We start from the raw sequence: 22,229 nt of genomic DNA, 5'->3' as shown, positions 1-22,229 counted from the left end.
TTATTCCAACAATTGTTGCCTTGTATGGCTCAGAGAGGCTGTGAGCAGCACTCAAGAAACAGGCTCTAAAGAGGGATGTATCATCTTCTTGATCCCCTTTGAAAAACTACCTTCCTCATCTCTTCCTCCTCTCCCCCCAGAAAAAAACCTCTGATCTCCATCTCCCCCTGTATGACATTGGCAATATAGCCAGCTTTGTGCAGCACATAAATTCAGTCCCTGAGCAGTGACAGTTCATCAGACTTGCAAGGGGCTCTGGCTCCCCAGAAGAGCAAGGAAACTGAGGATTTCTGCATGTCCAGCAGCATGCAAGGATGCTGCTGTGTAGACTCTTTGGAGTCAGGGGATTTCAGCCCATCTGCTGAAATAAAGCCATGGAATCGTTATAAAAGGATTCCTCGTGAGTCTGAGAAATGGTGCCTACAGCTAGTGGTCCTTGGGAGTAAGCTGGAGAATGGAGACGGGCACATGTGTCACTGAGTTAATGTAGCTGCTGTGCTGGGTGATAGTCATGTCAGTGTCACCACTGTCATCTGGCACCGCTGCAAGTATCAAGTGAGAAAGTGTCTGTTGCACTTCATTTACTGGGCTTTGATGACGGATTTGGCAAAATCGTGACCTGGGATGACAGATTGTTCTCCCATATAACTGATGTGGGTGCGGGTGCTAGGTGCTGAGATGTGTGAACATCTCAGTAAGTTAACTTAAAGTTCACTATTAAGGGTTAGGGCATCCCCTTTATGCCTGCATGGTACATTCACACTGCAGTTCAGGGAGGGGTGGGAAGTGAGAGGGAGCCGGGGAGGTGATTTTTCCGCACTGATATCTCCCCATATACTGAGTCACACCTCCCAGTGCAGGGGGGGGAACGCTGCCCAGGAACTGCATTGGAGCCCTTGGTCATGGTGGGACACTCAATCAGCCGACAGTCAGACCCTTTGCTCCTACAAGATGTGGGTATTCCCTTGTGGGAATAAAATCCTGCTGCCAAGGTTTGAGATGAGCACAAGGAGACCCAGAGCTCCAGCAGTGCATCTTTGAGGCTGTGTGTGAACTTCTCAGACTTCATGGATGAACTTCCAAGGAAACCATGGAGGATGTGTAAATAATAGATCCTGTTAGTACACAGGAGAAAATCTGACAGATTGGATGTGATTCTGCAAAATCTGGTAGGGATACTGACCATCTTCTCTACTCATTTGGCTGAGACTTTCCGTGCATAGTCATGTCCCATGCTTACCATAACTGAAGTTACCTAAGCGAAAGCAGAAGTTCAGCTCTGCTAGCCCTTGGAAACTCAGTGAGTGGTTCAGTAGGGTGAGGCTGAACAACTGGATTTTGATGCATGTGGATTCCTGCCTTCCTTGGAAATCACTATCAAATGTACCCTCTGGCATCTGAAATACTTTTAAAATCTGGTCCTAAATGTGTTTGTTTTGCAGGAAGTGAATAAGTTGCAATCAAAATGTGGAATTCGTGACAAAACCTGTCCTGTGGCAAAACATTAATGCTGATCAGCCTTAAATTAATGGCAAATGCAACACTGGTTATGCTCCAGAGAGAACTGGGAAAAAATATATCTATTCAGAGATATTTTTTTTTTAATAAAATAGATAAATATCCCAGTCTCTATGGAAAGTGATTCTATTGACAGCAGAATTCTATGGGCTCAAATACACAGCTACCTTGAACTATTTTAAGCTGCACTGCCTTGTTTGGGGTGCCCAATTGCACCCTAATATTGTGACCGGATGGTGCTGCTGCTGAACTTCGGAACATAGAATCATAGAATGGCCTGGGTTGAAAAGGACCACAATGGTCATCGAGTTTCAACCCCCCTGCTACGTGCAGGATCGCCAACCAGCAGATCAGGCTGCCCAGAGCCACATCCAGCCTGGCCTCGAATGCCTCCAGGGATGGGGCATCCACAACCTCCTTGGGCAACCTGTTCCAGTGCATCACCACCCTCTGGGTGAAAAACTTCTTCCTAATATCTAACCTAAACCTCCCCTGTCTCAGTTTAAAACCATTCCCCCTTGTCCTATCGCTACCCATCCTCATAAACAGCCGTTCACCCTCCTGTTTCTGCGCTCCCTTCAAGTACCGGAAGGCCGCAATGAGGTGTCCCCAGAGCCTTCTCTTCTCCAAGCTAAACAAGCCCAGTTCCCTCAACCTTTCCTTATAGGAGAGGTGCTCCAGCCCGCTGATCATCTTAGTGGCTCTCCTCTGGATCTGTTCCAAGAGCTTCACGCCTTTCCTGTACTGGGGCCCCAGGCCTGGATGCAGTACTCCAGATGGGACCTCACAACATGTCCCCTGTAAAGCAGCAGGACTTGCTTCTTCACCTTATTTTTGGTGCACTGCCAGCAAATGCAGCACTATTAAAGCTAATTAGATAAATATATACGTATTTTGTAATCAGGCAGTTAATTATGGCATAGAGAGCAGATGGCAGTCCCTGGCATTTCTTCTGTCTATTCATAGCTATTTTGAAGTGAAGTATATACATTGCAGCTAATTATGACTTAATGTAAAATAGGTAATTGTGAACTCAGCCCTTGTCTCCTTGTGTGTTATTTGTGTGAAGAGTGCAAGTGGTTTTGGGAAATCTGCAGGCAGAGATCCCTGTGATAATGCCTCTCTCCTGCCTGGTGTTTGGATATGTGTGTGTTTTGTTAGGACCCCTTCCTCAGCAGGAGAGGGCCAACCCTGCCGGGAGCATCTGTGTTCTGTTTGATGTCAGACCAGGAGAGCAGCAGGTCCGATTTAGTTTGGGAGCGTGGAGGGTGCTGCTTTCACAAAGGGAAGGAAAGAGAGATACGAATGAATTACACTGTTTTAAGGAATATTATGGCATCCTGTACTGGTCACAGAGCTTGTTCATCACACCAAATAGCTAAAAGGAGCTGCTGTGAAAACAGTTCTGGAAGTTTATGGGTTTTTTGGGTTTGGTGGGCTTTTTGCTGGTCATATTCTTCAGTCTCACCATTCATGGGTCAACCGTATTACTGCCTTCCATTACTTTCTCGGTGCATGAAATGCTTTATTTATCCAAAAAGCTTTAGTAATTTTACTACAGCTTATGTAAAATGCTGAAAAAGGAAACAGCTCTTCCTTTTCTGTTCCTATATTGTGTCTGAAAAAGCAGAGTATTTGGGAACGTGCAGCACAGATACATACCGTCAATTAGATCTATGTGGATCTATTCATATTCTGGTGACAGGCTCTCTTCTTAAAAATAAGAAGAGTAATGGTGCTTTGTCCCATACACAGTAAAATGCTGAGATTTAAGCAGTGGAACAAAATGATTCAGTAGAGCAAGATGTGTTTGTTTTGATTCTTCCTTTGTCTTTCCCCAGAGAATAGTAATATTACATTTAAAATGTTTCTTTTCAAAGCATGGATTTGAAAGAGGTATTTTTCATTTATATTCTCTTGATGAAGAAACAGAAAAAACTGAAAGCGATGTTTTCCCATAGCTTGAAATTTTCTGGTGAATCCATTACGTTCTGATGGTAAAGATATATTAAAGAAAGAAATTGTTCATTGTTTCAAGTAAAACAAACAAAAAGTAGACAGATCCTAAGCCAAGCAAGAGCTATTTGTAGTTGAAGAACATCTAACAGAGCAAGATAAGGAACTGGTACCTGAAGAAGTCGGTTTCACATGGAAAGCATGAAAGAAGGGCTTTTATTTTTTAGTGTGTCAACTTTTTTGGTTTGGGTTGGTTTGTTGTTCTTGTTGTTGTTTTATTTGTTTGATTTTCATTTTGATTTTCTTTTCATCCTGCCCTGAGGCCAGGAATGAAAGTAAGGAAACTGGCTGATACAAGTCCTGGATTTCGTCAGTCTGATGTCCAGGATTCTCCTGTAAAATCTCCTGTATTGCAGCCTGTGACCACTGGGCATTGTCTTAACTAAGTGATGAAAAATAAGTATGTGAAAGCACTGTGTTCGTAAATGGTCAGAAACTGCAAAAATAAAAGCACTTTCCTATGCCATTACCATTACCAGAGATGTAGGAAGACAGATCTCTGCAGTCTCCAGCCTCTGGGCGCACATGCCTAAGAGCATCCTCTATTAAAAGTGCAGCTTCTCCCAGTGCTAGCATTTTCCAAACCCTGTGAGAAGAGTGCTGTTCTCCTCCATTTTGCCCAGCTTTGTTCCTTGTAACCTTCTCAGAGGTATAGAGAAAATCAATTGAATTATACTTGCTTGGGGGAGATTGGAGTATAATAGAAGTAGCTCTTACGGATGTGACACAGACTGTGTCCATTCATCCCCGAGGCATGATGAATGGAGGTGTGAATTGATTTTGACTATGCTACCTTGAGAGCCAGGACTTCGGCAGAAGTCTTACAAAACAAGACAAATTGTGTTCTGCATTATATAGAAGCAGTTCTTTGTTCTTTAAGCACATCTTATGCTGAATAACACACAGCAAATTGTACTAGAGAACTTCTGATAATCATGGTTTCTAATGCTCTGGAAGGGTGTTAGGGAAATTGCAGTCCAATGCATACTGGCAAATTTGTCTGTTGGGCGGCTTAGCATTGAGCCCAATGAGATCAGCCTTCTTAGTTTGGTAGTTGGTGCACAAAGCTTCTAGTCTTGTGACTTATCTTTAATTGATTTTCTTTTTATTAAATCATAATTTATTTTTAATTTTATGAAGTTACATTCAAAAAATGCAAGTGACAGCACTACTGCTGTGCAAACACACAGCAGTGCTGCAGGCTGGCAGGCACTTTAACTGCACAGGATTGTTCTAAATACTCCTGTAAGGATCAGTTACTTCCAACCTTGCTGACTTGGTTTTTGGTTATTGCATATGTGCTAAATGCTTACCTTATTTGTCTGTATGTTTTGGCTGGCTGCTGTCAATCCTTTAGTCTGTTTCTTTTCTCCACGAACATCATAGATGTACCTGTGTTGAAGTGCAATTTACCAAGCATTGGTCATTCACATGTTATCGAGCAGGTTAAAAAACATCTGGGTTAAAATACCTGTTGTAGTTCTCTACAAGCTACATGATTCTAAAAAGTGGGGGAGGGGGAAAAGCCAGATCTAAAAAAAAACATTAGCATCTACTATAAAACATCACTTTGTTGGGAATTATGTTTAAATTTCTACAAAAAAACCCACCACGTTCAGTGTTTTTCCAAGGGTAGGTGAGTTTTGCTCCTCAGCTGGATTCAATCTGAAAGAGACTCGCGCACCTGTTCCCCCCATAAAGGCCTCTGACATTTAGAGACTAAAAAATATATCAGAGGTTTGTCACGAAAGGCCCGGGTTCTAATTTGGCAAAATTTGCTTTTGAAATCAATGGCGTAGCTCCAGGGATTTGCCATTTTCAAAGCAATGAAAAGAAACAGGAGCAGATGTCCCCAGATTCAAGTCCTGTGAGCACACGCAAAGTTACAGGTCTTAGAAACACATCCTCTTGAGACTTCTGTTTTCCTTCCCAACTGAAATTTGGTCCTGCTCATCCAGCAGCACACCTAGTAACTTGCATTCATAATTGGAACATAATTACAATCATAGTACAAATAATAAAATTATTGTCATTATCATCGTGATCCTGTTGTAAACTCCTGGAGAAGTAAGCACTTGGAAAGGAAGAGCTCTGTACAACCTCAAATGTGCCATTGAACTTAGTGCTCCTGTGGCACTGTTAGTAATAATTAATGCAAAACGATGTATCCTGCTCCAGCAGGTAATTACACTTGACTGGGCTGAATTGATTCGCTTTGTGTTCAGTTGAGCTGAACTGACATGCAGCTGACATCGAGTGAGTTTATGGCACCTGTCACTCATCCCGAATAAATGACCTTTTCAGAGATACAGAATTTTCTGTTCAAAGTGAAATGTTTCTGATATGGAAGCAGGCTACCTTACCCACACCAGCTTATGAAACGCATCATTTTCCCCTCAATTTGAAGGCCAAAGGAATGCATAAATAATATTTAATATATATTAGCTCTTGAATCTTTGAAAATACAAATGGTTTCATCAATCTTGGAGAATGCCTATCCTCAGGATTTGTGAGATAGTTCTGTTCTTCCTTATCACTGTTGCTGGTTGCCTGGGACTTCTGCACGCTTCCCGGAAGCAGTTTCTGATTTGTATCATCTCACAGGAAAAAAAAAATAAGAAAAAAAAAAAGAAAAAATTAAACTGTAGCCTTTTAGCTGTGCTGTCTAAACTTCCTTTTCATCACCAACAGCCTCTGGCTGGAAAGGCATCACGCCCTTTAGCAGCAATCCACTCCAGCTGTTCTCTACCCAAGTGCAGTCAGAGTTCACAATCGGTTTAAAGATGGCTATTGCAAGAGTAAATCATTTGCCAGTCACTTCACGTAGATTAATTATATTTAGCCAGGTAATTTCTGTACTCCTCCTCTAGTGGAGGCTTTTAAAAGTTCCATAAAGCTCTGGGGCCTTAGCTGTGATAGGCAGTGTCAGTCCACCCTTGCTCTGTGTGACCTGAATACCTTCTGCTGTAACCTTCCACTAATAAGAAAATCAGTATTTTAAGCCCAAGCCTGTTATGATGTTAAAGTTCACTCTGGAGATGGAAGTATTTTAATCCCCTCTGGAACTAAAATCAAGGGAAGAAACTCTGTTGGGTTTTTTTCCTGTAAATAGATTAGATCAGGAAGGATGCAACAACACATCTTGGTTCTAATGTTTAGTGATAAATAAAATATATTTAATATCCCACTTGCAATTGAAGTGACAGAGCAGCAGGGGCAGGCTGTCACAAAGCCCGCTGCTACCTTCTCAGTGTCACAAGAAAGCAGGGGAGGAGAAAAGCCTTTTGGATTTTCTGGTGAAGTGTGGTTTTCTGCTGCAACGAGGTGTGCTTCTGCCTGGGAGAAACCAGTGGTTGGGGAAGAAGGGCTGTGGAAGCTATTTGGGCAGCTTCTGTAGGCATTGATTCATGTGGCTTTTTTTGTCATGGTAGTCTAAAGAAAGCATCACTGTGTCTGTTTCCTCATGGTGTCAGAGCTCTACGCACCAGACACACTGCCCCACTGCAAAGATCGTGGCACCAATAGACCAGAGAGTGGGGCACAAAGCTCAGCAAAGCATAGGCTACACACTTGACTTTTATTCTAACTTAGTTGCTCAGGGATAATGTTGCTCTTCTGCCAAAATTCATCCTGTCCTAACCCAGCTACAGGAATTGAGATACCTGGTATAAGCCTCTGTGTGACTCCTGAGATATTGAAAGCCTTGCTGGCAAATGTATGTGCTGCCAGACAGCTGTCCATCACTTGCTTATTCCTATTCTTCTACCAGGAAGACTTTTCTCCAGACACCAGAGAAGAGTGTCAGTCAGCTAAATAGGTTTGCTGGTGAGCCATGCTCTCACTGAAGCACTGTTCTAATCTTGCACCTCAGTCCATAGCGTGGCTTGTCCCATAGGAAGCCTGCTGCCAACATTGTATTTGGTGTAGTGTGTCTTTCCTTAAGCAGCGTGGGCAGAGGGATGTGACACCTAACATGGCTAGGATTGTGAAATAGGTTTCCTCCTCTGCCACTGTTTGTTTGCAGAGGGGAAATAGTAGTATTTCATTTCCCTTTCTTCAATTGTTTATGGCATTTTTCAGCTGCTGTGAGGGGAAAATGATGGAAGCACATGTGAAAAAGGCTGGAGAGAGAGAAGTGCTGGAGTCTTGTTTCATGAGATGAGTTTGCATCTCATGTAGGAGAAATCAGCATTTGTGTGCGACCTGGAGAAGTGCAGTGGGGTACTCCCTATTCCTCTCTGAGCTCATCCAAAGAGGGATCTTCCTCCCTTTGAATCTTTGTTCCTAATCTGCTCCAGTAGATTCAAATATGCTTTTCCAACCCTGACTGTGTCAAAGGGCTACAGAGAGCACAAGGGATTGGTACTTGAGTGTAGAGGTGACCTGTCTTGCATGTTGTCTTAGTTATATTCCCTACATAATATACCATCAGAATAATAAATGTATGCAGCAATATTGCAAAACAAACAAATTACCTGGCTAAAATTTCCAGGCTTAAGCTGTAAGACCTCTGTTAAATGTGACTGAAAAGAAAGAAAAACATGATGGTACAAATTATGAAAATATAACTTGTTTGCAGTTGAAAATAAGATGTCTTTGCTTTAAGAGCAACAGAATATATCCACTACTCTGTAAGTCTCCAAGAAAGTTTGTCTTCTTCCAGACAGCTCTTGATGCTATAGGCCATGTAATTAATAACCTGTTATCATACGCTGTGTCAACCCTCTATTCTAAGATTGCTTGAAATTGTCTCAAGGGAGCAATTCAAATAATATAGCAAAGGAATCACCCCCTCAACCTTCCCAGTCTTTTACATTGATATTTAATACCAAATAAACTTATCTTATACGATTAAATCCTTTTGGGGATGGAGTCCTGGAAAAACGTTCCAGGCAGAACCTTTGGCTGAATTCTCCCATTCCCCCGTATCATATAAAAGAAAAATTGTGGCTGTACATCATCACTAGTGCGAACAGTGGAGAGAAGACAAGGCCCTGGAACAATTCTTATCATCAGTGTTAAGCTTCCAAAACATGAGAGTAAAACTAGATAATAGCTAGGAGGTAACTAATTTACTGGCAACTTCTACAAAGCCAGTGGTCTCTGCCTCAATGCCCATTTAACTTAGCACAGTAGGAAGCCTGAAAATATAGACAGTAAAATTCCTCTTTCATAATGGATGAATTAATTTAGCCAGCCTAGTTAATTCAAATGCAAATTATGTGTTGAAAGTCTCCCTTATTTATTGCTTCATCTAAGACTGTTTCTCTGTTTCTCCCAATTTCTGAAGTTCAGCAGAGAATCACTAAACTACCAAGCACTCTTGTAGACACCAGCCAATTTTAGTAGGCTTTCAAATGGTGTTTGATTTTTTTTTTCCCCTCTGCTTTAAACCTAATTTTGAGATTGTTTATTTGCTTTGACTTGTTTATGGTTTCCAGCAGTGGCACGTTGCCACTGCCAAGTGGTTCAATTTCAAGCAAGCAGTTGTATACCAGCAGGAGGAACACCTCAGCCCAGCTGGATGACCACTACTAATTTCACGGTGTATTTTCCTTCAGGGCAGGCTGCAAAGCTATCTTGTGGTCCTGTCCTGTGTATGTATGTTTTCATATAAATACTTATGTGTGCGTAGGAGTCCTGTTGGCTGTTTGCCTTTGTGTAATAATATGTAGCATTCCTCCTCCCACTAAACACTTTGGAGAACATTTTGTAGCTGCATTTCATTTATTGCTATTGTATATTTCCTTTTCTATTCCCCCCATAAGGAATGGAGGGTAGCTCCGTGTTACCAGCATCCCCTCCAGAACAGAGGGGAAACAGAGGTTTCCGTTTGTGTAGTAGGAAGGTGGCAGTGTTTGAACCATCAGCTGACTGCTCGGTGGGAACCCACTGCAGACCTCTAGGAAGAAATGTTGGAGGACTCCGTCCAGAAATAGAAGGCAGACAATTAGGAAATACGATTGCAGTTTTGAAGAGTAGTCTATTCCCATCTACAATGCAATCCTATTTTTCTCTACCTTGTATAAGAGCAAAAATGCTATTTGGTTTTTGTGTTTGTTTTTTTTTTCCATATTACACAGGCACAGTCAGACATCCTTGCAAGAACGCTCAAACTGTTTATTTTCACATGAAGTTACACTCCATGAGACTCTAGCAATGCAAGCTGGAGAAAAGCACCCAAAATGCCAGTTATTTTTCCCAGTTTCATTCTTTTGAGTGGGGACAGCCTTCCTTTTCAAACGGCATCTTTCTGCCTCATGCCTATCATCCAAATTTAATGAGAGCCAAGTTGTGCATGTTATGTTGCTCTAACATGTGTCTTTTCTCACCCTTGTCTTAGACATGTTTCCCTAATACTGATGGTTTGTAGCTGCTATTTCTGTTCTAGTAAGCATCAGGAAAGCACTGCCTGAAACCTACAGCTGGGAGAGCAGCACATGAAAGGGAGGAAGACAGGGGTGCAGGGAAGACAGGGATTGTTTTGTGCTTTTCAGGTAGTCTGGTGTTTCCAAATGATATCCATATTGTGTGAGTTCTTGGGATTTAATTTCAAAAACACATTTGATGATAATAGGAATTTGTTATATTCCCTAGTGCTAATTTTCTAGCTATTTCTTAAACTAGTTGATAGTAGTGTTCCTACAGTGCACATGAAGACGATCCCACATGTTCAGACGTCTAGCTCTATTCTTAACTTGCTTGCTCATGAAGTATTTAAAAAGTACTTCATATTTCTTAGAAGTATTTTGTTACAGCTTTAAGATTTCTTATTCAGGCCCTATACTCTAACAGCAGCCCTGCAGGTCCTTAAAAATTTAATCACTGTAATCTGTATCAATTTAGTTTAGCACTTTGTTTGAAGAAATGTATCAGATGTTACTTACAGCTCCAGCTCAGCTAGCAAAGCAATGTGCAAAGGAAAGTATACAGAATGGAGTGCTGCTGTCCTGCAGCCATATGAAGGTTTGTCTGTGCATGGGAATGCTTTGCAGTGGGCACCCCTCAATTGTTTCCTATGCCATGAAAGGAAAGAAACAACTGTCCTGCTTCCATTTGATTCAAGCTTAAAGGCAGCGTTATCCCAAAATAAATACATTGATTTAAAGATTTAGTTGGAATAACAACTACATTTTGAATTTATGCACTACCTCGAGCTGTATTTTCAAGCATAGACAGGCTTTAAGCACTCAGAGGCTGACTTTTAATTAGCACAGCTGACAGCACTATCCCAGAGCTGGTTTATCTTAATGTCAGAAGCTAAACTTCATTAAGTTTTCTGAGCAGCATAAGAAAATGCAAATAAGATAGAGCCCCTTAAAAGGCTTGTGACCGCCCTTGTCACTTTTATTGCGGATGTGATTTTCACTCATAATCTCATTGGCTTCCCCTCATTGCTGTGTGTGTCGGCTGCGTTCCCAGCTTGGCACCATACCCACATATTTCAGTGGTTCATCAGTGCCTCGCCATGAGGATGGCAGAAGGTGACAGTTTTGTTTAGAGCAATGTACAGCCACAGCCCCAAGCCATCTTGAAGCTGGATGCAGTTGGAGGGAGCCAAATGTCTTTCCCAGCACAGCACCGAAACACCTCCTGCTGACACTGCCGTCCTCGAGTCCTAGCATCCACGTGTTGCAGGCATTCAGGTTCCCTCAGCTTGGAAAATGAGCAAAATAAGCATCTCTTTGCCTGACAGTGTGGTCTTGGACTCCTTTGTTTTCAGTGTTAATCAGCAAGTAGCAGCTGGTTTATCCAGCAGCCCAAAGACTAGAGTGGCTGCAGTGACCCAGCCCATATGCAGAGCATACAAGGCTGCAGCAAAAGCAGGCCCCAGCTTAGAAATTGAAGGCTGCTGGTAACTTTCTGCAACTGGGAAACATAGCTTTTCTCTTTCATTCTTTATCTGGATCTGGACTACAACTTATTTCTCTTTGCCAGTAAGCAACACTTGTTGGGTTTGGGGAAAAAAAAAAAAACAACCAACAATCAAGAAATACAGTGCCAAATATCTCTTGATTTAGTAGGAAGTGGCAGATTCTTACTGCCGTTTCCCCACCTCACATGTACTGTTTTTTTTTCACTCTCAGGACTGCTGTGAAAGGCAGCATCAAACTTTTGGAGCTGGCCCAGCTCCAGGGAATGACAGGGCCAGAAGGAAAGTCTATTTTGGAGGATAAGGAGGGAGTTGTAGAGGAAATAAAGTCAGTTTATTATTAAAAAAAAAAAAAAAAAAAAAAAAGTAGAAGGGCATAATGTGTTTATGTTCAACAGTGATTTTATTACAAATGTGATGCGCAGTGACATTATGTTAAATTTCGTTGTCAGCAGGGGACAACACGGAACAATTTGTGGCAAAAGGCAACAGATGTGATTCTGTCTGCAGCTTCACACATCTGCTCTGCAAGGCAGCGCTCCTCAGATAAGTCTCTAGGAGGGATCCAATAAAAATGATATAAAACTTTATTGTGTTAGTGGCACTAGTTATTAGAGTGAGGAGCCAGAAAGCTTACCCAAGGGCTGAACCTTTCCTCTGTTTTAGTGCAGAGTAAATGATGAGGCCGTTGCCGGTAACAGCAATACTACAGTGGGAGAAGGTAGATTCATTTTGGAGTGCTTAGCACACTGCTGGGGATGGCTCAAAAGCGCAGTGCGAAAGCTAATAAAAGAGTAAGAGGCACCAACACATCAGGAAGGATAGAAATGAAATGTTGAGGTGGTATTTAAATAAAAAAAAACGTGGACTTGGCACTTGCAGTGGCCAAGCATTGCAAATCCCAGATTCAGGACCAGGATAACAATGTGGAGCGGTTCAGAGGAGGTCAGGATGAAGGCTGGGGGTAATGCTGTGGAGCTGCAGCCTGCTCAGCCCTGAGCCACCCAGCTGCCTCTCTGCAGGGAAGGGCCCTCACAGTGGCCATCACCTGTGCCTGTGCTGCCTGAGGTGGAATGCTCCTGCTGTCTGAGGGGACGGAGCTGACAGGTGTTGGAGCTGGGACAGCTGAGGGAGGGAACGGGAGGCGCCATGTTTGGAGGGGCAAGGAGGCCTCACCACAGGAGCTGCCGGCCTGGCAGGAGATGGCTGCCACCGTCCTACCTCAGGTCGCCCTATCCTCTCCAGAGCCTTTGCTGACTGATTTGAGTCACATTTTGACCCATCAAAGCAGCAGATTCTGCCATTTTGGTGTGCTGTGGACTTTCCTGGTACTACATAACTAAGAAATCCCACGTAACAGCACCTTCTTTTACTGAGGTATTTGGAGTGACAGACTTGAGAGCAATCACCACTGTTCCTTCTCTTATGCTTTCCCTGGGTGTTTATAGCACTAAGATGCTTCATAAAATCTTTCAGGATTTCCTGAATGTAGGCCTTAACTGTGTTTTGGGTATATCATTTTTTTAGCGGGATATTTCATCAGCAGATTAGGCAGCTCCAAGTGCTGACTGAACAACCTCTCTCACACCAGTATGGCAGTATGGACACTATAGTAAGGACAGTGGTTTCTTCTCTGGTCACATATCCTTCATGAAAAGTAAATAAATACAACAGTCTGAGACTTGTTCTTGTTTGGGGAAATGCATTGCCAGGAAAATATATTATTGATTATTTTAGAATAAAATTAGCCAACAGAATAACTAGAGAAATAAAACGAGTCAATATTTAAGTAAAAAATGAGTTCTGTATAGGTGCACAGGAAAAAGCCACTGGCAAAAACATTGTGGTGGCAAATATGCTTAATAAATTTAGCGTTTCCTATGCATTTGTGGCCCAATCCCTTATTTTTTCAATGTATTGTACAATAAACTGGTAAACTGGTAGTATAGCCCCAGAAAGCAGCTTATTTGACAGGCTACGTGAAGAAACATGGAACGTAAGTGACGCCACAGTGAGCCACGGTCCTTATCAGCTAAGATTTTGAGCCTTAAAACAGAAGGGAAGCAAAAAGAAAAAATAGAGTGGGGAAAAAAGGGCCATCGGAATCTTAAGTTTCTAAATTAGTATTTGGTCTGTTCTGACCAAGGCTCTGTTTGCTAATTGCTGGGAATGATCTAAACTGGAACACTTGGATACCCTTAGCACATCAGGGCATTCTTGTTCAGTAACGTGGAAAAGATTTCTGGTAGACTACGGGTTCAGATAAGTACAACTGGCATAATTTTCAGCTAGTATAAACGTATGTTGCCTTACTTAGATAACTGAGTTCATGGATTTATGAGATGATGACTATTTATTTTCACTTTGTGTTAGAAATCAAGCTGAAAATCAGGTTAATAATTCTGAATGGGTCTTTTTTTCCCTCAGCTTCCAGTCATTCATTCATGCCTGAAAAAATGTTTTCTTTGATCAAGGGACTGTATCAGAACAAAGTGTATTCTTTTCGTATTTGCTTTGTGATTCTGAAATCACTCTCACATCAGTTTACAGTTTTCATGGTTCAGGGACACCCTCGCAGAAGAACACTTGATGGGGCATCTTGCAGAAATCCTGTTAGCAGAAAGCAATATAATGAATAAGCCTATTTTGGAGACCATAAAGTGCTATCATCCATAAGAATAATCCTGAATAAACTGTCTGGTGCCCTGAAGCCTAGACTGTTCACAGTGAAGAACATGCATATTTTAAATTAAAGGTATGATATATGCATATGTATTTTTAACTCAGTTAAATGCATTAAATCCGGTGCTTGCTTTACCTACTGTCAGCATAAGGCTTCAGGCATCCTGGTAATGTAATGGCCATGTATAACTCCATCAGCTATTGTTCTGTTGCAGATGACAGCACAGCTTTGCATTAATATGAAGTGATTATTAACAACGCTAATGTATTCATTTGTAGAGCAAGGGGTTATCACTTTTGAATTGTGTAGTCAGAGTATTTTCTACACTTCACTGACTAGTATCACATTTGGAAACAGCTGGCCAGTGGTGTGTCAGAAATGAAAACAAATATTTTATGTCTGTATTAAGTTCAGCCCTTGTGTTTCTCTGCTTGGATCCTGGACCATAGCTTTATAGCTGGAGCATGGCTTAATACCCAAGGGATTAACAGAAAGCACATTCTGCATGTGTGGTGGCACACAATATGGCTGATCTTCTGGAGATAATAAAATAAGCTCGAGAGTTGCAGGGAGCTCTATATTAATGGGAAAAACCATTACCTTACAAAATGTCCAAACACATTTGACACAAGATATTTTCATTTTCCTCCTGCAATTTGATGGCAACCAAAATTCTCCAGTTCTTGATGAAAACGGGGAAAAAGCAACCAGAAAAGGTTATATCTGAAATTGATTTCTCCCATTCTGTCTTTGACTAACCTATTCTGTATATTACTCCTATTGAAGTTTAGCGATGTATGTAGCATCTCAAACACCTGCAGCAAACAAGAATATTAAGGCTGGAAATGTTTCAAAATAGACTTATCTGGAGGACCCTCCTGCAGACTGTATATTACATCCTGATGTGTATATCCTGTATTCTGTCTTTTTGTAGGTATCACAAGACAGTGAGAAATGGATGGATTTACTTGACACAAAGAGAAAATGCTGCTCTGCCAAAATCAACTTTCTGATGACAACAGCAGGACCAAAAATTTGACTCAGGTGATTTTTTGTTGCCCACATAAACATAAAACTGTGCAAAAGAGGAAGCCAGTATCTCCCTTTCTTCATTCCTGACTTACTAGGCACAGCCACGTGGATAAAGGGGAAATGGTAGCCTGAAACCAATCAGTGGGGCAGAGCTAGGTTTCAGAACTTAAACAAGATAAGGAATGAACATTTGAAAACACACACACACACAAAATCAATTAATTTCTCCATGATTTTCTAAAACAGACTCAGGTGTAATTATGCAATTGGTAAGTCAGAAATGTTTTAAAGCAATGCAGATTCCTTCCCTGTAGCAAAATGGCCCCAAAGACCAGCAGAAGTTTCTGTTCTATTTCATAGAATGGTGCTGTAATTGATATCAATGTTAAATTGTACTGTGTATAGTATAAGTCCATATTGCAGGAGTCAGGTGGCTTATGTGAGCCACAAATTGCTCCCAGGTGAAAGCACCTTGCAAAGATCACCCAAACTTACTAAGGAAATGGAGACAGCTATGCTTTCAGATATAGAGATATTCATATCACAAGCCAGCTGGCTGAGAATAAACTGTTTACACATTTAAATTGATGGTTATTTTAGGTGGTGTTGCTTTTTGTGTCATTCAGTCACTATGAGAAGGAGAGCATTAATTCCCAGAACATTTATACGCTATTTACAAAAAATACATTAAGGCCAAGAAGGAGAATTTTCAGAAACAGCAGACTGACCTGAGGTAAGACAACTCATGATAATAAGCCCTTTGAGTAGCCTTTGAAAATCACAGCCAAAGGGTTTTGTTTTGTTTTGCTGTACGCACAGACAGGAGCACCAACATGACAGAACATGGGTGTCCAACCCTGCCAAGGGATGCAGCTTCTGTGACAAAGCTCAACTTAAGGAACCAGAGAGGCTGTGAAATAAAGAACCAAATGAATTGTTTGGTATCTGAGAAGTGTATTTAGGAGTAATAGTTGCAAATTTGCCTGTCAAAATCCCACGTGGGACCACCAGCATACATACACAACCACCTTCATTGGAGGGTACCTAACCACAGGCACCTTATGTGGCCTAGGGATGGTTCCAGGCTTCCCAAGTTGATTCACCTTTAAAAGCCTCCCTCTGGTCTGTGGATTTGGTTCTCAGTCTGTTTATTGATTTTCCTCTGTGTTTATGGGTGTTCACCAGGACAGGCATTGTTACAAGAAACCAGAGAGACAGGTAGGTATTCTGGGTAGCCCATGGGTGAATGAGACAAAATGGGTAAGCCTGGTGCTTCTGAGGGCACGTAGTTTGGAGATGGGACATTCAGCTCCTACAAATGGTTTCCTAAATGTTTCTTATAAATCCTCTGTCTAAAATGGTAAGATCTGTCAAGGTTCTCTGGGATTTATAGCAGCTTAATAACCATAATAAATGACTGTATCAACGCTGAGAGAACATGCGTAGGGTAATTCATTGATTTTTTTCAAAGTCAGATAAAAATGAACAGTAGAAGAAGGAAAACATCCATGTTAACCCTGTGGGAGCTCCAGTATTAATTGGCACATAATCAGGTACAGCTGCTAATAGTCATGCAGCTCTTTAAATCAACACATACAGCACTGCTAATATAGTCTTAAGGTAGGGATTAGGGAGTATGCAAATATTCTTTGAAATCCTGTTCAGGTTGCTGGGTGAAAGTCATATTTTCTTATTAAGCTTACAGGTGGCTGAATTAGGTTCTGTTTTTGTTAAGATCAGATAATGTTTGAATTCCCTAATATTGTGTCATCCATCTCTTCCTCTTCTTGTATGTAACTGAATTATATATCAGAAGATGCTTTTTTTCCTGTTTTGTATCTTGATAATACGAGTCTTTGGAGCACCTAGTCTTGATGGGATATTCTGCAGGTTCTTTATGGAATCTTATTTTTCTGGATATTGTTGTCTTCTGGAGGAACAACACAGCTTGCTGTGCAGCACATGCAAATTCAAATATGAAAGTAAATGCAAGACTACAAAATGAATGTACAGCAACAAAGAATTAAGCTCTTGATTACAACCTTGAAAGCAGTGACACACACAGTAAAGCAACATAAAAAAAAACCTCCAAAGATTTAAGAAACCTGCAGTGACTAACAACAGCCTCTTTCCTTAGCCATCGCTTAGGTTTTTTCTTTCAGCTATCAAACTTAAGAGGCCAGTTCAGCAGAATTCTTCCTCCATAAGGCTGGCTTTTTGAGCACACTGTCATGCTGGGGATTCTATCAACCTTAATGTTCATAGGGTTCCTTAATTCTACTAAATGCAAACAAAGCTCCAAAGACCTCTCTGTTTCTGTACTCACTTAGGGTCTCTTGCTCTCCTGCAGACTTGACATGGCTATTACACGTTCACGTAAGCATTAATGAGGTATCTTTAACATGAAGCGTGACAGCTCTGCTTTATGGGAAAAGTTGTTGGAGTACTGAGCCTTTCTTGTTCTTGCTACGTCAGCTGAACTGCATTTAGAAATGTTTGTGTATTTTTTTTAATCCCTTAAGACTACTTGTGTGACACTTATGTCTTTTGTCTTCATGATGCTTTTACAGTGACCATGGAAGGCATTTTGCAACATTAGTCATTTTAGGGTTCATTCTGCCAAACAGAAATATCCCAGGGTATTTATTGCTTTAAGAATGGCTTTTGGGATGCATGGAAGACCCTTTCTTGCAATCAGTTAAAGCTGTGACAATTTTCATGTGTGCCTTTACAAAGCTAATCAGCAGCTGCATTTGTTACTCATCCCCAAAATACTGTTCTCCATCTTGGCTACGTTCCTCTTATGAATATTCATAAATGTGATATGAATTAAGTGTGAGAAATGTGCTCTTATTTGAGGTGCTTCCTTCTGTTCATGTCTGTAGCATGCTGACTTTCTGATCTTCCTAAAGAAAAGGATAAATGAGTAAATAGAGAGACGTGTAAAAGCTAGTGCTGGGTGTTGCCTGGCGACTAATAGCTGTCACAGCCAAATTAGCCAAGCTGCTCTGGAGACACAGGTGGTTAGCAAATAGGGACCTCAGAAACAAGAAGGAGCAAGGAGGAGACATTAACTGGATTCAGAAAAGGAGGCAAAGGTGGAACACTTAGGGAGGTGCGGGGTAAAGTTCCTCAGGTCATCTGTGCCGGTTTTATTTGTTCATGCCTTTTTTGTTACAATAAGAAATTGGTGGTAGTGTTTGTTGGTTTGTTTGTTTTTTTTTTTATTGCCCTCATTTTTGTCTTTGGCTGACCCTGTGGTTTGTGTTCTCTGGTAGAAGCATGACGGATTTGAGCACAGGTGTTGTGAGTTTGTTCCAAATGTGTTATTTGCTTGAGTAGAGCTTGCTCTGCTTTGTGCATTTCAAAAGTAAGCACGCAGTAGAGAGTGTACGGAGTGAAATCAAATGTGATGCAAGTAAGTTCCCATCTCCACACAATTTTTCCATGTCCAGTACAACATGTAGATGCAGTACTTAGGGATGTGGTTTAGTGAGCATATTGGTGGTAGGTGGATGGTTGGACTAGATGATCTTAGAGCTCTTTTCCAACCCTTATGATTCTAGGATAAGGTAGGCTTTACAGAACCTCATGCTGAGGTTGCTTATTGGGCGTGGCTGTTGTTTTGTAATTCTCTCCAAGCTTATTTGGGGAAAAATTACAGGTACTGGAGAAATCCCTGTACCTTGGAAGATATGCTTCTGCTTTTACTAGAAAGGACCTATGTACTTGTATCAGAAGTGCTGAGTCTGAACCAGTGATTGAGCACCTGGTGGTAAGGCAGGGCCAACCCAGGGGAGCTCAGGTGTATGCAATTATGCAATGCAGCTGGGTGACGAGAAGGGCTGGAGCCAGGATCCACCCCTTCCCAGACCTCAGTGGAGGATTGGCAGTGGAGGTGAGGGTATCTTGCTAGAGATCTCTGCCTACTGGAGGCCTTCCAAAGGTAAGCAGCTTTTGTGCTTTATTTCTGTGTCCGTGGCTCTTGCATTTGTGCCTATCTGTGCTTGCTGCAGCCTGGGGCCTTGCTGCTCTACTGGTGTTGCTGTACTTTCTATTGTTACACTACTTAACCCAATCTGCTAGAAATGCCATTTCCTTTTTAAAATATGCAGTAGCTTCTTACTTATTTGTATAATGGCTCTGTGTAAATGTTTTTCTTTTTTCCTCTGAACAAGGAAACAGGAAAGTGGGTTTTTATTGGAAGGAAAAGTAAATATGAGGAAAAGAATACAAAGCTAGGAAAATCTAGGAAGAGAAAAGAGCGTAAGGGAGTTACTGACAACATGGAGTAAGGAACTGTGTGGAGAAAACTGTCCTAAACTTGTGATTGCACATTAAGTTCTGCTTCAGCAGTTCTTTACATTTTTAAAATGTCTTTGCCCAGGTTGTGTTTTAAGTTTATTTCATTTCTCCTTGTTTTTCACTTCTTAAAAGTGCTGTGCTAAATAAATATATCCGACCAAAAATACAACACAAATCAACTGTGGGGTGCTGCCAGTGATCTCACAATAAAGTGAAGCGTGGGTTGTTTTTGCATATCACTTTTTATTTAATGCGTAGTCAGCGTTAACCTTTCACCATATATGAAGAACGAGAAGCGATCGTTACAAAGCCGGATATCTACCAAGGAGTGATTTATTTTTTTTTAAAGCTCAAGAACATAATAGTAGTATTCTTTCATATTTTTATCTTCTTAAGCTTTAGTCTGTTTGTGGAGAAAAATGCCCAAATGTTACTTCTTGCTATTCTGGAAGCCTGATTGCCTTTAGAGTTGTTGGATACTTCTGGAGGGGTGTACATCCTGAGTTCTTTCAGTTTTTCTGGAGATAAGAATGACTACCATGCTTTCTCTTGGATGGGAGAAGAAACCAGGGGGCTTCAGCTGACCTCAAGGAATTTCCCTGAGTCTGGGCTTTGAGTGCATTCAGTTTGTGTTATAAGAAAAAGGGCTGTAAATCACTCAAAAGCTTAGATCTAGTATTGCTTTTAAGCAATCAGGCATTTTTACCTCTGAACCGGTACGGTGGTTTTTAAAGTATCTTGCTGCAGTTAAGCACACTGCAGTTGAAGTCAAACTGAGCAAAAGATTAAAGTTTGTGGGTTTTGGTTTTTTTTCCCAAGAACTCGATATACTTGGTAAAAGTATGAGCCATGGTTGATATAGGTGATGTCATGATAAGATGAGAAGCTTAGTAGATTTAAGGCCTTCACATAGGCTCAAAAATGGGAAGCATGTTGAAGAGAATTAATTCCAGTTCTGTTACTAAACTGTGGGAGACCAGTATTGAGTGTTAAAGCAATAGATATAATATGAACCCAGTGCATCATTGGAAGCAACAGAAGTAGATACGTTGTTTTTAATTTTCCTGTCAAATGTTGCAGCAGGCTCACTGTTGGGATGTGTGTGCTTGTGGGTTGAACTATCTGGTAACTGGCAGAGTACTGAAGTGTCATTGACATCCTAAAGTTGTGGGACTCAGTAATTTAGGGCTTTATTTTTCTAGTAGTCAAATATGTACGTTATACAATTCGTATGAATTAAACATAATGCTTTGCTCTTATGCACTAGCAAGTCTGTGAATATAGAAATATAGTTTTTGTTTGTTCATGATCAGCCTGGCTGTTTCAAATTGCCTGTTATGTCTGTAAGGTGAGACTTTGAGCTGTAAGAGTAGAGATTCTCTCTGATCGATGCTACAGGATGGTAGGTTGGTTGTTATTTTCCTTTTTCTTTTCTCTCTCATTCCCGTCTTTCTGCTATGACCCTCTGTTGAAAAGGAATATTAAAATGGGATCACAATCTATATGTACTTTTCTGTAACCGATGAAAAGTGAGCATTTCCATTTGCTCTGTGCTCATCTTGCTACCCAGCTGATAACTGTATTTCTGATTAATTTGTCTCTTTCAGGATGATTTAAAACCTATAACTTTCTTCTGCCTGCCTGTGAAAACCTCAGTATGAATTCACCTGGAGAGTAAGGGGAGGGTGATCAATAAAATCTGGTTTCTGTTGCTGCAGATGGGAAGCAGTGTTTGCTTTTGCTTGCTGTCCCTGAGCTAGTGGCCCTGCTGGTCAGCAGCCTGTGGCATATAAAATAAGCGTGTATGGCTTCATGAGAGTTTCTGACAAGGTATACTGAAATGAGAGATGTTCCTGATGAAAGGAAAATGGCCTAGAAACTTTCTTCTCTTGGTTCCACTTTATTCTTTCTGTCTCCGTTCCCCCTCACCTAGCATGTTATGTTAATCACTTGGACAGCGCCATTTTCCTAGCACCTACCAGCCTGCAAGTCTCTCTTTCCACCTGCTTTTTAGAGATTAGTTTCGTGTTATGATCTGCCAAAGTAACCTATCTAACACCTAGCTGCTGCAATTGCAGTAGCAGTTTCACATTGCAGACAAAATCCCATCAGAGCCGGAAATTGTTTCCTTTATGTGAGTGGCAAGGCAATTACTGAGCTGAGTGACACGGGTAGAGGAGTGCATTTACAGTAGGAGCTATTGCTGTGGCAGAAACTTCTGGCAGGAAAGCAGTGACTGACTGACATCCTTTGGCTTATTATTATGGGCCTTGCATAAATGAAGTAGAAGTAATGGCTGTTACTGCACTTCTCATCAACAAAGTGTTAAGCCAGTAATTAGGTTTCCACTAACTCACATCTCCTTTCTAGCATTAATTGGAGGAGGATATGCAGATTGCTGGTTAATAATAGAACAGTTATAGTTCTGTAATCACTTTTTTGATGTTCATCAATTTGTTTGATTGCTTGTGTGGCAAACACTTGATCCTGCATGTGTCTATTTAGCCATCAGATGCTTTTATAAACCTCATTGTTTTTCAGCACTTTAAGATGTCACTAACTCGATACTTGCTGAGCCTAAGAGAAGCAAATATAGAACTTTACTTTGCAATATACACAGAGTGGGTCCTTTCAAAGAAGGCTCCAGATTGTCCAAACCCCATATGGATGTCAGGGATGGGAACAGTGTGAGCTGTGTGCTGAACCTATTTTAAACTCCCACTCGTGATTTCCAAATACAGCACTCTGTCAGAGAGCAGGCACAGAGAGTTTTTGGAACTACAGTGTTCATGTAAATAAAAG

The 22,229-nt window shown here is 41.2% G+C and overlaps 1 protein-coding gene across 5 annotated transcripts in view; it reads left to right on the top strand.

Annotated features, from left to right (window-relative positions):
* The window catches only part of SPTLC3 (serine palmitoyltransferase long chain base subunit 3), a 273,302-nt gene that overhangs the window by 98,215 nt on the left and 152,858 nt on the right, over nucleotides 1–22,229 (top strand). Inside the window, exons 9-10 of one of the 5 annotated variants that reach the window (XM_046939517.1) lie at nucleotides 15,025–15,134; nucleotides 15,723–15,855. The gene's annotated coding sequence lies outside the window, so the exon portion shown is untranslated. Of the gene's footprint in view, nucleotides 1–12,330; nucleotides 12,785–15,024; nucleotides 15,135–15,722; nucleotides 15,856–18,164; nucleotides 19,069–22,229 lie in introns of those variants that run through there. The other 4 variants (XM_040698202.2, XM_046939520.1, XM_046939518.1 and 1 more) reach the window with 4 other exon arrangements.

Source organism: Gallus gallus, chromosome 3 (assembly GCF_016699485.2).
Source record: "Gallus gallus isolate bGalGal1 chromosome 3, bGalGal1.mat.broiler.GRCg7b, whole genome shotgun sequence".
In the NCBI taxonomy this organism is placed as follows: Eukaryota; Metazoa; Chordata; class Aves; order Galliformes; family Phasianidae; genus Gallus; species Gallus gallus.
This window is presented reverse-complemented; position numbering and strand designations above follow the sequence as displayed.